The sequence below is a fragment of the Lepus europaeus genome, chromosome Y (genome assembly GCF_033115175.1).
Source record: "Lepus europaeus isolate LE1 chromosome Y, mLepTim1.pri, whole genome shotgun sequence".
Lineage (NCBI taxonomy): Eukaryota > Metazoa > Chordata > Mammalia > Lagomorpha > Leporidae > Lepus > Lepus europaeus.
In genome coordinates, this window is record NC_084851.1 from 7,185,940 (window position 1) to 7,202,618 (window position 16,679).

General features: G+C 40.6%; 1 pseudogene; it reads right to left on the reverse strand.

Moving 5' to 3' along the window:
* Positions 1 to 2,860: 2,860 nt before the first annotated feature.
* LOC133754058 (DNA-directed DNA/RNA polymerase mu-like) lies at positions 2,861 to 4,573 on the reverse strand (annotated as a pseudogene).
* Positions 4,574 to 16,679: the final 12,106 nt, after the last annotated feature.

The window sequence follows — 16,679 nt, forward strand, 5'->3', positions numbered from 1 at the left end:
AAAAAAATATCTGAAAGTCTTAAAAAGATTTCAGAATGTAAGTTTGCAAGGAACACAGTTCAAAGATTACTACAATAATCTTGGGATACATAGTATTAACCTGAACTTAGGTAAAGACATGGGAGAGAGCGGAATCAACAAAAAAAGACTAGGAATGACACTCTCACTGAAGAAAGGTACCCTGGGAATTATATTAACTCCTTGGCTGAGCATTACCTTATATGCATTTTTTATTCAATTTAAATATAAAGGCTATTTCTGAGAAAGCATTATGACAGTGCTTGATGTGCACTGCTAAGCAGTATATGCAGATATTCTTAGAATTACAGCATATGTAAAAATGTCTTATATTCTTGCACCAGTCTTATGTTTACAATGAATTCCAAGTTGTTCACTTAGCAATATTGAAGTTTTAGAATAAGGCCACTCAAAATCCTCTCAGGTTATTTCAGGTGACTGATTATTCTAGTTAATTATTATTGTAATTAAAATTATTCTAGTTGTAACTTTAAAAATACTTGTATTTTTTATATTGTATTCTTAAATGTACAGAAGTACTAATTATTTTTTATGAGGAAAGCCACAAGTACTTGTTAATAGAACTAATTTCTTGTGTTTTAATCACAGTGTTTTAATCACACTTTCACACTAAATCCCTTTGCAAGACAAAGTTTTTTCATTTTGCCTTTTATATTTTAAACATTTTTTGATGTTTTGAAAAAGACTACTTGTTTATTTCCAACTACTTGAAAAGCAGAGAAAGACAAAGAAAAGAAATAGAGAGACAAATCTTCTTGCTACTGTTATATTCCCTAAATTTCAAGAACTACAAGGGCTGGAAAAATCACAGCCAGGAGCAAGGACCATGAGCTAGAGAGTCTATCCGTGACTCACATGTCACGTGGGTAAGCAGAAACCCAAATGATCCACCATCTACTGCTTTTCAGGGTGTGCTGGCAGAAAGTCGGATTGGATGCCAGGTTGCCAGGACATACGTCAGCACTCAAATACTATTGTGGGTATCTCAAGTGATGGCTTAGTTCACTGTACCACACTCACCCCTACCTTACTCTCTTGCAATGTATCACTTTGAATTTATAATGTGTTTGTTTAGGGAAGTCAGTTGGCCATCCTTTATAAGATCCATAATATGTTATGAAAGTCATAGAATTCTGTTGTTGGAATTAAAGTGAATTTAACAAAGCCATACTGCTTAATAATAATAATTTCATGGAATGTCCTGCAATGAAGTTAAATATTTTACAAATAATAGTTTTCAGTACCAATAAATCTTGTTTTTATTGAAAATATCTTTAGGGGTGGGCATTTGGCTTAGTGACTAAGACTTGGTATAATTGTACCCCATATTATAACACCTGGGTTCAAATCCTGGGTCCACTTCTGTTTTCTGTTTCCTGAATGATAGATTGTGGTTCAAGTACTGGAATCCCTGCCACTGCTGTGGGGGACTCAGATTGAGCTCTTGGCTTCTGGCTTTGGCCTAGTTCATAACTGGATGTTGCAGGCATTTGGGTAGTGCACCAGAAGGTGGGCGATATATCTTGGTCTCTCTATCTCTGCCTTGCAAATCGAAAATGAATTTAAAAAATATTAAACTTGGTTTATTTCTATAAAACACTATCAGTAACTTAGAAAGCTTAATGTAAATTTGATTATATGTTGAGTTAGCATGAGTGGCATGATTTTTTTTGTTCCTTAATATTATTCACTCTCTTTCTAATTTAATCCCCATTGCCCTTTAAGTTACATAGAAACTATCACTAGGAAAAAATCACTTTACAAATTGCATTACAAACACATTCTATGTAAAGAGAGTATTTTACCCATTTTAATTTTTGACTTTACCCTACCCGTTTTAAATTCTATTTTCATGTTTTTAATGTTTTGTTTTATTTAAACATTTTAATTTTTGTCTGTTCTTCACTGAATCCTTACTCAAAAACAAGTCCTGGACCCTAAGTTCTGGACAGTGAAGTGAGAACCTTAAGTTATTTCTCTCCACATAAATTCCCCACAATGTATACAGTATATAAAATGAAATGCAGATATTAAAAATAAACTACGGGAAACAATAAATTTTTTAAAAATATTTTATTTCCCTCCAATGGCTGCTGTGGCTGGCGCACCACGCTGATCCGAAGCCATGAGCCAGGTGCTTCTCCTGATCTCTCATGCGGGTTCAGGGCCCAAGGACTTGGGTCATCCTCCACTGCCTTCCCTGGCCATAACAGAGAGCTGGCCTGGAAGAGGGGCAACCGGGAAAGAATCCGGTGCCCCAACAGGGACTAGAACCCGGTATGCCAGTGCCGCTAGGTGGAGAATTAGCCTGTTAAGTCACGGCGCCGGCTCAACAATCAATTTTGTTCAATCACTTACATCTGTCAATAACGTGTTCCATAGAGGGGATTATGATTAACTTGGACACCGACTGAGGTTTAGGCTTTGCTTCTGCTGCTCTGAAAGGCGGCCTGGGTGCTTCTCCCTCTCAGGGGAGGAGGGCCTGCGGGAGCTGGGCGCCCAGTGTTCCTGGGCACAGGAGGGCGGCCTCGGCCACTGTTCCTGAGCAGTGGAGCTGCTGCCCTCAGACTTCCTCACTCTCGCTGGCAGCCTTGTCCTTGTCGGGAAGAGGTACCTGGGCTGTGGTTTTATTCCATTCCCCATCTCTCACTCGGCGGAGGAGCTCAAGAGACACTCGCCCCCTTCAATGGGGAGGTAAGACCTCCTTCATGGCTGATCCTTCTAGTAGCTTTTCCCAGCATAGGAAACTTGAGGCAAGCCCAGCAGAGGAGCAAGCCCTGGCCTCAACGTTCCAGCACACAGCCTTCCTGTTCCCACAGTCTTAACTCACAGTGACTGTAGCCAAGCAAAGAGGTTAAACGGAAGTGCACGCGCACCTGCAGAGGGCAGTCACTGCGCATGTGCACGGAAGACCAGCGGCCACCAATAATCAGTGCCTATGCTGGGTCTTCACTTCTGAGCAATGGCCTTCCCTGCTTTCAAAATGGGTGGGTCCTGGTGACAGCTGGCAACATTTCAAGAAGCAAAGATTCAGATCTGGAACTTCAGTAAGCTGAAGACCTTGTCCCTAGTAAGTTTCCCTAAATTCTCTGTGCCTCTCTTTATCCCTGAGGTACACGTCACTCTGTTCTAGACAGTTTCTTTGGGAATTTAACAGCTGCAGCAAAACTATGCTTTCATGACTTTAGAAACCGGCCATACATGTTGCCAATTGTGATTTTAGAAACAGAAATCAGTGCATGTTTGTGTTATTTCAATTTTGATTATTTTTATAGGAACAACCAAAGAAAAACTACAGTTTTATGTTATAGATCATGTAAAACATAATAAACATAGATATTTAGGAATATAGAATAAATTTTAAAACTCTTCAAAACAGTATTTTAAATATCACTTATTTGTATTCAGCCACTTTTTCCAAAAATGTTTGTCTCTTTTTTGTATTTTGATGATACTCTGATTTATAAATAATTGTTAATATTTCTGACTAGTTTTTGTGCTCTGCAATTGTACAGACTGCATTTCTGAGAGAAGATCTGTCTTGTACAGTATCCTATGTAATAAAGGGAATGGGTTTTATTTATCATTTTATTGAGCACAACTATTATGATTGCAGTATTGATAATATATTATGGAGGAAAATAAAAGCAAAAACCTGCTAGCATATATATGTATTTTATATATGGAAAGGAAAATTTTTGTTTGGCTTTTATAGTACTTTCTGATTTTAAATCTATTTTCTTTTCTTTTTTTTTTTTTTTTTAGCCCTCTTGGTACCGCGGTCAGCAGTCCTCACCCCTACCCCAAAGATCTGGGTGAAGAGCTTCATGGTCCGGAACCTCTCTGAGCTCTGCACCCGCTCCACCTCCTCACACACCCTGTGGTCCAGCAGCTCCTGGACCACCCTGGAGGAATATTCTCGGAAGTGGGGCAGCCCCTGCAGCTGGCTTGGTGCTGTGACAGGGCAGGGCATGGCCTGGAGCACTGAGGCCGCTCTGTGGAAAGACAGGAGGCGGCCCTCGTTGCCTTCCAAGCTGGCTGCTTCCGCCAGCATCTCCAGGGCCTCCAAGAGAGCGGTGTTGTGGTGAGGGAGGGGCGTGGGCCGCTGGCAGGCATAGATGGGCACCCTCCCCAGCCTTGGGGGCTCTTCCTCAGGCTCAGCAACCTCCAGGCAGTGCCTGGGCTGCACGGGGACGGGCTGCCCTGTGGCCATGCTCTCTGTAACCAACCGCTGTCCGGCAGAGCCGGGCCGGGGCAGCCTAGGGGCACAGCCGCTGCCCTGCACTCCCGCCAGCCCTTCGCCTCCTGGGCTGAAGCCTGTTCCATCACCACGTGGGTCACCTCCGAGCTGCAGGCGTCCAGGACCTGGAAACCTTTCAACAGCACCAGGCGTGTGAGGAAGGCCCGGGGACTGCGACCCATGCGCGGCTCGACCAGATAAATGACGACATCGGGGAAACCCAGGGAGGCCGGTGCGGAGGCGGCGGCTGTACTCAGGGTACCCGCCCTGCGCTTGGCGCCGCTTGGAGAGCATCCAGGCCACTGAAGAAGCCGGGCGGAAACCAGAAGGAAGCCGGGCGGAAGAAGGAGCACGCACCTCTTTTCTTTCTGATCTAGAAAACAAAGTGGATGATCTAATTACTGAATAAAAAAGAAAAGGAATTTTTACCAAAGTCTCAATGCAGAAATGAATAAGCTGGCCAGCACCGAGGCTCAACAAGCTAATCCTCCGCCTAGCGGCGCCGGCACACCAGGTTCTAGTCCCGGTTGGGGTGCCAGATTCTATCCCGGTTGTTCCTCTTCCAGGCCAGCTCTCTGCTGTGGCCTGGGAGTGCAGTGGAGAATGGCCCAAGTCCTTGGGCCCTGCACCCTATGGGAGACCAGGAGAAGTACCTGGTTCATGGCTTCAGATCAGTGCGATGAGCCGGCTGTGGCGGCCATTGGAGGGTGAACCAACGGCAAAGGAAGACCTTTCTTTCTGTCTCTCTCTCTCACTGTCCACTCTGCCTGTCAAAAAGAAAAAAAAAAAAGAAAAGAAAGAAATGAATAAGCTTAGTATGGTAACAGAGGGTATAAATTATAGTAAGAATCGATTGGTTTCTCAAATGTTGCAATTTCAGTCCAGAAAATAGTTTGATTAAAAACCTGAAGTACATTATAAAGCTGGAAACAGAATGTTTTGGCAGCTCCTCCGTTCTTTCACATGTCAGAAAAATAATTTAAGTTTTGATCTGGAATACCAATAAATTTTGAGAAAATTTCTAATATGAGACATCAAGATAAGAAAAATCAGTTAGGGAAAATGTTTAAAAAACTGTCCAGCAAGAGAGGTAGGAGGTAGAAAAGAGACATTTCATTGCAAACTTTGATATTGAAGACGTACAAATTAGATAAATGTAGTTTGAAAATGTTTCCTGTCATCATTTAGAAAACAGCAACCCTATTGAGAATAAACACAAATGATAGGAAATTTCTTGGAAAACATTAAAGATTGAATGAAGCAGATGAATTAAGATTTGTTTAAATATTTTTTCAAGTGCTTTATAGGTCTCCGTGAAGAAATGGAGTTTAAATGTTTTTAGGGCAATTTTGGATGTTGCCATTCTGGGTAAAAAGATACTACATTTTCTTGCCCAAAATACACCTTTTTGAAAGACCAACCTGCTTTGATAATTCATTAGAAATTCATTAGAGTTCTCTCAAAGAATAGAAAATACACTATAGTTTCATAATGCAATATTTAATCATAATGGTAGAAATAATGTTATAACTAACTTCTATTCAGATAAATGAATATCAAAATGTATGCTAGACTATCATTTTATATACTAAAATATGTACACATTAAGAGGTATTCACAAAAATTGCAATTCAAATATGAAATTAATAAATTAGTAATTTTTATACATTATAATATAAATTCTTGTATTTTGAGTTATTCTTAAAGATTGATGTTTTATGACTATAAAGGCACACAGTATTTCTGCTTTATTTTTATTGAGACACTATGTAAGACACTGACATTTCTTAAGTTTATTTGGGGAGAACATTAAATTCAGCTAAGATTTTCATTAAAAATTTTAATAATTTTTTTAAAAATGAAGTCACATTTAATAACCACATCAGACCTGCATATGAGCTTAACAAATGAATAATTACAAAGTAACAAAGAAGAGCATATTTTACTTCTCATTATAATTACCAGTATTTTCTCCCTGTCATAACTATAATTCACTTCTTCAGTCCCTTCTGCTCACTCTGCTGTGGCATGACACGACTTTGTTTTCATGAGACTGAGCTGGCTCATTCTCATTTCTAGCATAGCTCTTCCTGTCAGCTATGACATCCCACTACAAGATGGAAACCAGCATGAGAGGGATGGTGGCCTAAACTAATATCTAAAGACAGATCAGAACCCATGGCCTCCTGAGCCCACAACCTCTGTAAGTACTGCTGAGCATGAGAATATCTTATTGTTAAAACTGTCTCTGGCAGGCACCGTGGCTTAACAGGCTAATCCTCTGCCTTGCGGCGCTGGCACACCAGGTTCTAGTCCCACTTGGGGCGCCAGATTGTATCCTGGTTGCCCTTCTTCCAGGCCAGCTCTCTGCCATGGCCCGGGAAGGCAGTGGAGGATGGCCCAAGTGCTTGAGCCCTGCACCTGCATGGGAGACCAGGAGAAGCACCTGGATCCTGGCTTTGGATCAGCGCGATGCGCCGGCCGCAGCGGCCATTGGAGGGTGAACCAACGGCAAAAAGGAAGACCTTTCTCTCTGTCTCTCTCTCTCACTATCCACTCTGCCTGTCAAAAAATAAATAAATAAATTAATTAATTAAAAAAAACTGTCTTTGACCAAATTAGCTGAATGGTGACTTTCACTTGAAATATAGATGCCTGGACACCAGAGTTCTAAGTTATATTATGTTCTATCACTAAGGAAATGATGTCACCTTACTCTCTTACTTAAATCCTCTCCTCTAATAGGAAAACTCCAAATCATCCTCCTTTGATTTCCCAGGCACATTAGCAGAGAGGTGGATTGGAAATGGAGCAGCTAGGACTTGAATTGGTGCCCTTAATGGATGCTGGCACTGCAGATTGTAGTGGAATGAGAAGGCCATGCCAAGGTGGCCACTAGCAAGCGAGTGTCAGTTAGTCAGGAATGGCTTTGAAACTGCCTGGTGACAGGCTGTGATTGGATGGCTCTGGAAACTGCCTGGCAACAGGCTGTGATTGGATGGATTTGAAACTGCCTGGCGACAGGCTGTGATTGGATGGCTCTGGAAACTGCCTGGCAACAGGCTGTGATTGGTTGGGGTATAGACCGCCCCTTGACCAGATTGGCTGGTCTTGGCTATATAAGCTGTTGTATCAACTGTAATATATGAGTCTGCAGGCTGCTCGCCTCAAGCCTGCTCTCACCGGACTCCCGGGGTCTGTGTGTTGACTCCGCGCCTCTTGCCACCACCACGCTGCTCTTCTCAGAAATGAACCCACTGCAACATTGTAGAGAAATCAACTGCAACATCTCTGGCCTGCCAACGTGACTGAGAAAGAGACAGTGTGTCGGACTCGGCGAGGTCCCCCCTGGATTTCGGCAAGTAGGCCCCTTGGTGTTTGGTGTGCTGTTCGGTTCTGTGAGGGTGAGCACAGAACCCCCTCCTACGCCCCTTTCCTTGTCCTTGTCCTCGGTCTAAGTGACCCCAGGTTAGCACACACCACCCTGAAGCGTACGTCGCTTCTCGGCTCCTCCTTTCACTTTCGGTTCGCCCGGCGAATTCACATAAGGGACTGATCATCCCAGAATTCGGAACCAAGTCATCTTCCCTCACTCGAGAGAGGTGACGCTCCGGAGACACCGTGTGGGCATACGGCCTTGACCTAACGAATCAAGGAAGTTCCCCACTAAGCACAGGACATGCTTACGATCTGATACACCACTATCTGTTTGTCTAGCATAGGGAAACCTCCTACAAAATGCCATCCACAGTTGAGGTGCTAGGAATTTGCTTTGTTACGGTAGCAGTGCTATACGTGTCTTTCCTCTGGCTAGAGTTGGTGTACCGTGCCGCTCTTAAGCATTCAGACATGGGAAAGATACCCCCCTCTCAGAATCCTGTGTGGATTATCAAATATAGTGAATCTGTGAGTGATAGGAGCCTGACACTCCAGGTCCCTGTCTCACAGACAACGGTTGCTGACTTAGGGAGAGAGAACTCCAACAGTGAAAAAAACAACATAGCAAATAAGGTAGCAATGCCTAGTCAGCCACCCCCCACATACCCGTGGGATGAACTAAGAGGACCTCTAGACAATAACTCATGCAATGTCATCCCATCCACACCCAGTGAGGATCCCCACATTTGTGGCAGTCCTTGGGTACCCCAATATCTCAGGGCAGCCGCTAGATCCCATGCCATCAGCATGTTTGCTGCTAATGTTAAGTGTATGCAAAATTCAGGCCCTGGATTCCAACGCCTGTAAAAAGGCTTCTATTAACCAAGGGTCGAGGATATGCTTGTGCCTTTCCAGAGAATGCAGAACAGCCCATTTGCGTACCAGCCAGAAACATCAAGCCTGCAACTGACAGCCAACCAGAACCCGCTGAACAAGACTGAGACTCCGCCTTGTTAGCAGATGCACCTGCCCTATCATCCTACCCTGAGAAATTGCCCATAGCCACATCTGTTACCATTGTGTACCCCCACTAGCTCTGGTCAGCCACTCCAATGGCCCACAGCCTGTGTGCGGTCATGCCACTCCTGATAACCATTATTCCTCATTCCTACCCCTATCTGAGCAAGCAATCCTGTGGTCTCTCGATTTGAGCGCTGGTTAGTCAATGATGGGTAAGATCCCATGGGGGACAACCTAAGACAGGCACAGCTGCGTACGGAGACCACATGGAAACGGGGTCAACAATGGTATGGCCAAGAATCATGCCTCCCGTTGCTCAAAAATAAACGAAAAGGGGGAAATGTAGTAGAATGAGAAGGCCATGCCAAGGTGGCCACTGGCAAGCGAGCGTCAGTTAGTCAGGAATGGCTTTGAAACTGCCTGGTGACAGGCTGTGATTGGATGGCTCTGGAAACTGCCTGGCAACAGGCTGTGATTGGATGGATTTGAAACTGCCTGGCGACAGGCTGTGATTGGATGGCTCTGGAAACTGCCTGGCAACAGGCTGTGATTGGTTGGGGTATAGACCACCCCTTGACCAGATTGGCTGGTCTTGGCTATATAAGCTGTTGTATCAACTGTAATAAACGAGTCTGCAGGCTGCTCACCTCAAGCCTGCTCTCACCGGACTCCCGGGGTCTGTGTGTTGACTCCGCACCTCTTGCCCCCACCACGCTGCTCTTCTCAGAAATGAACCCACTGCAACATTGTAGAGAATTCAACGGCAACAGCAGATCAGGGCTTTAACCCACTGTGCAACAGCGCTGGCCCCTAGTGGTTACTTTTGACTTTTCTATTTTTCATGTTTCCATCAAAATGGTTATGTTAATTTACACAAAAGCAAAATATTAAAAAAATAACATTCTAGCACTATCTATATTATAGATAAGCATGCAGCTAAAATTTCTTTTTAAATTATGTATAAAATGCAAAGCCTAAACCACATCCACATGAATATTTCATTCATAAATTAATTTAATTTAAAATTTTAAACTATAGTCTGAATACCTCTGTTCTTTCTCATGCTAACAGTCCCTACTTAATAATTAACTCATATAGACTCATTTCATTTACTCTACAGTTGGATTTATTTTAATTGCAGTATTGTAAGGATGTAGCAAGTTAATATGCAGGTAGCAAGTAGGCAATCACTTTGGAAATCTTCAAAGTGTACTCTGATAAAATGAAAGCCCATTAACCATATGAACAAAATATTATTGGCTAAGAATCTGGTCTTCAATATCAGATATACCTATATTCAAATTCCAGTTTTCTTAATAACATCTTGAGTGCTTCCAAGCAATATAATGATACTTTGTAATCTTTATCATCTTCAGCAGAAATTGGGATAATGGAAACATATAGTGCTAGTGAAAATTCAATGAGATAAGTAATATTTGCCAGTCACAGTGCCTGAAACAAATTCATAACTCATTCATTGAAGATTTTCAGGTGTAATCCATTTGAGATTACTTCTGAACTTAATACAGCAGAATGGGAGGTCCAAGATGGCTAAATAGAGATAAGATGTGCTGATTTTGACCACAGGAAGATAACAGGAAGAAGGTGTAGTAACTGCATTTCCAGGACAGAGTTTAAGAGAAGTTTGCAGTGGAAATCCTATGGAAAGTAGGAAGACTCTGTGGAGCAGGGACAGTACAAATACATAGCAGTGGGTGGGGATACCATGTGGGACTCCCACAGCTGGATCTGGAGGAGACACCATCTTCCTGGAGCTAGGTGAGCTCTATCTGTGACATCTGTGTCACCTGTGATATTACCTGAGGGAGAACCATGTGGACAACTTTGACTTTGAGTCAAGCCTGGTAGGACAGTAAGGGACAGTTTTCCCACCGTACCCTGTGACAGAAGAGCACACTGATTTCTCTCTATTCCCCCACAAAGGTGCCTGGTGACTAGCAGGAAGAAAGTGCCATCTTAATAAGGCAAATAAAGGCTTCTGCAGCTCACATGTGCATGACTAGGGCTATTTATCTATTTATTTATTTTTGTTTAAGGAATACAACTTCATGAATTTAATATATAAGGAGTTGGGAATATGATGCTTCTTCTTCCCCTCCCTCCCTCCCATCCAAACTCCTGTCTTTCTTCATACTCCCTCTTTTTTACCCATAATTATATATATTATATATTATATTATATAATATATATATATTATATAATATATAATATATTATGTATACATATATACATATATAATATATATAATATATATATAATTATAATTATATATATTTAACTTTTATTTAATGAATATAAATTTCCAAAGTACAGCTTATGGACTACAATGCCCCCCCCATAACTTCCCTCCCACCCACAACCCTCCCCATTCCCACTCCCTCTCCCCTTTCATTCACATCAAGATTCATTTTCAATTCTCTTTATATAAAGAAGATCAGTTTAGCATATATTAAGTAAAGATTTCAACAGTTTGCACCCACATAGAAACACAAAGTGAAAAATACTGTTTGAGTACTAGTTATAGCATTAAATCACAATGTACAGCACGTTAGGGTAGAGATCCTACATGAGAAGTAAGTGCACAGTGACTCCTGTTGTTGACTTAACAAATTGACATTCTTGTTTATGGCATCAGTAATCCCCCTAGGCTCTGATCACAAGTTGCCAAGGCTATGGAAGCCTTTTGAGTTCACCAACTCTGATCATATTTAGACAAGGTCATAGTCAAAGTGGAAGTTCTCTCCTCCCTTCAGAGAAAGGTACCTCCTTCTTTGATGACCTGTTCTTCCCACTGGGATCTCACTCATAGAGATCTTTCATGTAGGTCATTTTTTTGCCAGAGTGTCTTGGCTTTCCATGCCTGAAATACTCTCATGGGCTTTTCAGCTGGATCCACATGCCTTAAGGGCTGATTCTGAGGCCAGAGTGCTGTTTAGGACATCTGCTATTCTATGAGCCTGCTGTGTATCTTGCTTCCCATGTTGGATAGTTCTCTCCCTTTTTTTATTCTATCCATTAGTATTTACAGCTACTAGTCTTGCTTATGTGATCCCTTTGTCCTATCAATAGTCCTATCATTATGATCATTTGTGAGCAGAAATTGATCACTTGGACTAGCGAGATGGCATTGGTACATGCCACCTTGATGGGGTTGAATTGGAATCCCCTGGTATGTTTCTAATTCTACCATTTGTGGCAAGTCAGCTTGAGCATGTCCCAAATTGCACATCTCTTCCCTCTCTTATTCCCATTCTTATATTTAACAGCGATCACTTTTCAGTTAAGTTTCAACACTTAATAATAACTGTGTATTGATTACAGTATTCAACCAAAAGTATTAAGTAGAACAAACAAAAAAAAATACTAAGAGAGGATAACATACTAAGTTTTTCATCAACAGTCAGGGCAAGGGCTAATCAAGTCACCGTTTCTCATAGTGTTCATTTCACTTTAACAGGTTTCCTTTTTGGTGCTCGGTTAGTTGTTACTGATCAGGGAGAACAAATGATATTTGTCCCTTTGGGATGGGCTTATTTCACTCAGCATAATGTTTTCCAAATTCCTAACAGGGATCCATAATTATTTTTAATTATTTATTTATTTAAAGTTAGAGTTATACAGAGAGAGAAGCAAAGGTAGAGAGATAGAGAGAGGTCTTCATCCTCAGGTTCACTCTCCAATTGACCACAACAACCTGAGCTGCACCAGTCATTTCACACTTAGCCCCTGGAAACCTGCAATATATTCTGGGCTTATGATTGACATTCTTAGATTCCACAAATAAGTGGCATTTTTTTTCTGTGTTATGTTAAACAGCATAAGGTCCACATTCATACTTTGGGATTCATGTAGTGACAAAACATCAGAATTTCTTTTTTAATGTTGAATTTGATTCCACCTTGTGTACGTGTTTTATTCTCTCTTTTCATCTGTTGACACATGATGTGGTTATTTCTATATCTTGTACTTGTGAATAATGCTTACATGAACATGCATGTGCAGGTATATCCTAAAGATAGTGATTTTATTTCTTTTCTATACACATCCATTAGTGGGACCTTTGTCCTTCATTCCATTTTTAGAGGTACCTCCATTGTGTTTTCCATAGTGGATGTATCTATTTACGTTCCTACAATTCATGTGTTTCCTTTTCTCTTGTTCAAAACTTATCTTTTTTTTTACTTTTTGATAATATCCATTTTTACATATGTGAGGTGATAACCACTGTAGTCTTGATGAGCAATGCTGAGTGCCACCTTTTTCAAAGATGTATCTGTTTATTTGAAAGCTAGAGTTATACAGAGAGAGAAGGAGAGACAGACAGAGAGAGAGAGAGAGAGAGAGAGAGAGAGAGAGAGAGAGAGAGAGAGAGAGAGAGACTTTCCATTTTTCCATCTGCTGGTTCACTCTCCAGATGGCCACAATAGCCGAGAGCTGCGCTGATCTGAAGCGAGGAACAAGGGGCTTTTTCCAGGTCTCCCACATGGGTGCAGGAGACCAAGAACTTGGGCCACCCTTTACTGCTCTCCAAAGCCATAGTTGACAGCTGGATTGGAAAGTAGAGTAGCTAAGATTTGAACCAGCACCCATATGAGATGCTGGCACAAAAGTTGCAACTTTACTTGCTACAACAGATCACTGATCCTTCCATTCTTATTTTTTACAGAAATCAATTTTCAATTAATATTTATACTCATAAGATTTAACATACACCAAGTGGAGTGTTCACTGACTAGTATGAAGAAAGAAAGGAGTAAAGAACAAAAACAAACAAGAAAAGCAGTATTCCCCAATAATCAAGGCATGGGCTGTTCAACATCTCATGCCTCAAAGTGTCAATTTCACTCCTATAGATTACATTTTAAGTACTCTATTAGTTACCATAGATCAGAAAGACCATATGGGATTTGTCGTTTTGTGACTGGCTTATTTCATTAATATAATGGTTTCCAGTTGAATCCACTGTTGCAAATGACAAGATTTTATTGTTTTTTTAACACTGTGTAGTATATGTGTATATACTACACATGTATATCTGTCATTATTTCTTTATCCATCCTTGAGGTGATGGAAATCTGAATTGATTCCATATCTTAGCTATTTTACATTTAGCTGAAGTGGACATAAGTGTACAGATAATTCTTTCATATGATGATTTCATTTCCTTTGGATAAATTCCCAGGAGTGGGTTGGCTAGCTGATGTGGTAGGTCTATATTCAGCTTTCTGAGCTATCTGCATACTGTTTTCCAAAGTTGCTGTACAAGTTTGTATTCCCATCAACAATGGATTAAAGAACTCTTCTCCCCCCATTCTTGCCAGCATTTGTTGTTCCTTAATTTCTATATGATAGTCATTCTTTTTTATTTTTATTTTTATTTATTTGACAGGTAGAGTTATAGACAGAGAGACAGAGATAAAGGTCTTCCTTCCATTGGTTCTCTCACCAAATGGCTGCTACACCCAGGAGCCAGGTGCTCCCTCATGGTCTCCCATGCGGGTGCAGGGCCCAAGCACTTGGGCCATCCTCCACTACCTTCCTGGGTACAGCAGAGAGCTGGACTGGAAGAGGAGCTAGTGGGACTAGAACCCGGTGCCCATATGGGATGCTGGCACCACAGGCGGAGGATTAGCCAAGTGAGCCACAGTACCAGCCCCTAAATGATAATCATTCTAACAAGAGTGAGGTGAAACTACATTTGATTTTGATTTGCATTTCCCCGGTGGCTAGCAATCCTGAACATTTTTTCATGTGTCTATCTGCCATTTGAATTTCCTCTCTTGAAACAAAAAAATTCTTTAGTTCCTTTACCCATTTCTTCATTGGATTGTTTGTTTCCTTGTTGTTAAGTTTCTTGAGCTCTTTATAGATTCTGGAAGTTAATCCTTTGTCAGTTGTTTTGTTTGCAAATATTTCCTCCCATGCTGTTGGTCACCTCTTCCCTTTGTTGAGTGTTTCATTTGCAGTGAGAAACTTCTCAGCTGGATGTAACCCAATTGTTAATCTTGGCTCTGATTGCCTGTGCTTCTGGGGGTGCTTTTCTAAGAAGCCTTTCCCTATGCCAACACCTTATGGCGTTACCCAATATTCTCTAGTATTTTGATGGTATTACTTTGTAGATTTAGGTCTCTGATCCATTTTGAGTGGATTTTTGTGTAAGGTGTGAGGCAGTGCACTTGTTTCATACTTCTGCATATGGGAATCCAGGTTTCCCAGCACCCTTTTTTGAAGAGACTGTCTTGGATCCGGGAGTTGTTTTTTGATTCTTTGTCTAGGATAAAGTGGTTGTAGATATGTGGATTTATTTCTGGGGTTTCTGCTCTGCTCTGCATGTCTGTTTGTGCCATCACCAGGCTGTTTTGATTATACCTGCCCTGTAGTATGTCTTGAGGTCTGGTGTTGTGATATCTTCCACTTTATTTTTTGTTGTATAAAATTGATTTAGCTATTTGGGGTCTCTTGTATTACTATATCAATTTATCATCATTTTTTCTAGATCTGAGAAGAATGTTATTGGAAATTTTGTTGGGATCACATTGAATCTACAAATTTCTTTCAGTAGTTTGGACATCTTGAAGATGTTGATGCTTCCAATCTATGAACATGGAAGATATTTCCACTTTTTATGTCTTCTTCTATTTTATTTTTTAGTTTTGTAATTTTTATCACAGAGGTCATTGGGATCCTTGGTTAAATTTATTCCAAGGTGCTTGATTGCTTTTTTAGCTATCATGAATGGGACTGATCTTTGAAGTTCTTTCTCATCTATGGCATTGTCTGTGTATACAAAGGCTCTTCATTTTTTTTGTCTGTTGATTTTATATCCTGCTACATTATCAAACTTGCTTATTCATGGGGTCTTTTGTATTTATATATATATGATTATATATATATACACACACACACACACACACATATATACATATATGTATATATGTGTGTATATATATAATCATGCCATCAGCAAATAGGGATAGTTTGAATTCTTCCTTCCCGATTTGTATCCCTTTGATTTCTTTTACCTCCCTGATGGCTCTGGTTAAAACTTTCAGGACTATATTAAGTAGAAATTATGAGAATGGGCATCTTTGGTTCTGAATATTAATGGGAATGCTTCCCATTATTTCCCATTCAGTAAAAAGTTGGCTGTTGGTTTGTCTTAGATTGCTTAGATTATATTGAGGAATGCTCCTTTTATACGCAATGTGCTTAGTTTTCATCACAAAAGGGTGTTAGATTTTGTCACATGCTTTCTATGCATCTACTGAGATAATCATATGGCTTTTGGTCCTCTGCTTGTTAATGTGGTTAATCATGTTTATGGATTTTCAGATGTTAATCATCTCTGCATAGAGTAAATCCCACTTGATCTGGGTGAAGGATATTTCTGATGTGTTGTTGGATTTGATCAGGTAGTATTTTGCTGAGTATTTTTGTGTCTACCTTCATCAAGGATATTAGTCTATAGTTCTCTTTCTCTGTCTTATCTTTTTCTGGCTTAAGAATTAAGTTGATGCAGGCTTCATAGAAGGATTTTGGGAGGAATACCTCCCTTTCAATTGCTTTGAATAGCTTGATAAGAATGGGAGTTGGTTCTCCTTTAAATGTTTGGTAGAATTCTGCCTTTAAGTCTTCAGGACCTGGGCTTCTTTTTGTTGGAATGGCCTTTATTACTGATTTGATCTCTGTTTTGATAAATAGTCTGTTTAGATGATTTATGTCTTCATGGCTCAATTTAGGTAGGTTATATGTGCCAGGAATATATCCATTTCCCCTAGGTTTCCTATTCTATTAGCAAACAGCTCTTTGTAGTATTTCCTGATGAATCTTTTTATTTGTATTGTTATTTATTTTTTCATCTCTGATTTTATTGATTTGCATCTTCTTCATTTTTATTTTTTGTTAGCTGTGCCAATGATGTATCAGCTTTATTTTTTCAAAAAAAAAGCTCTTCATTTCATTTATATTTTGTATGGTATTT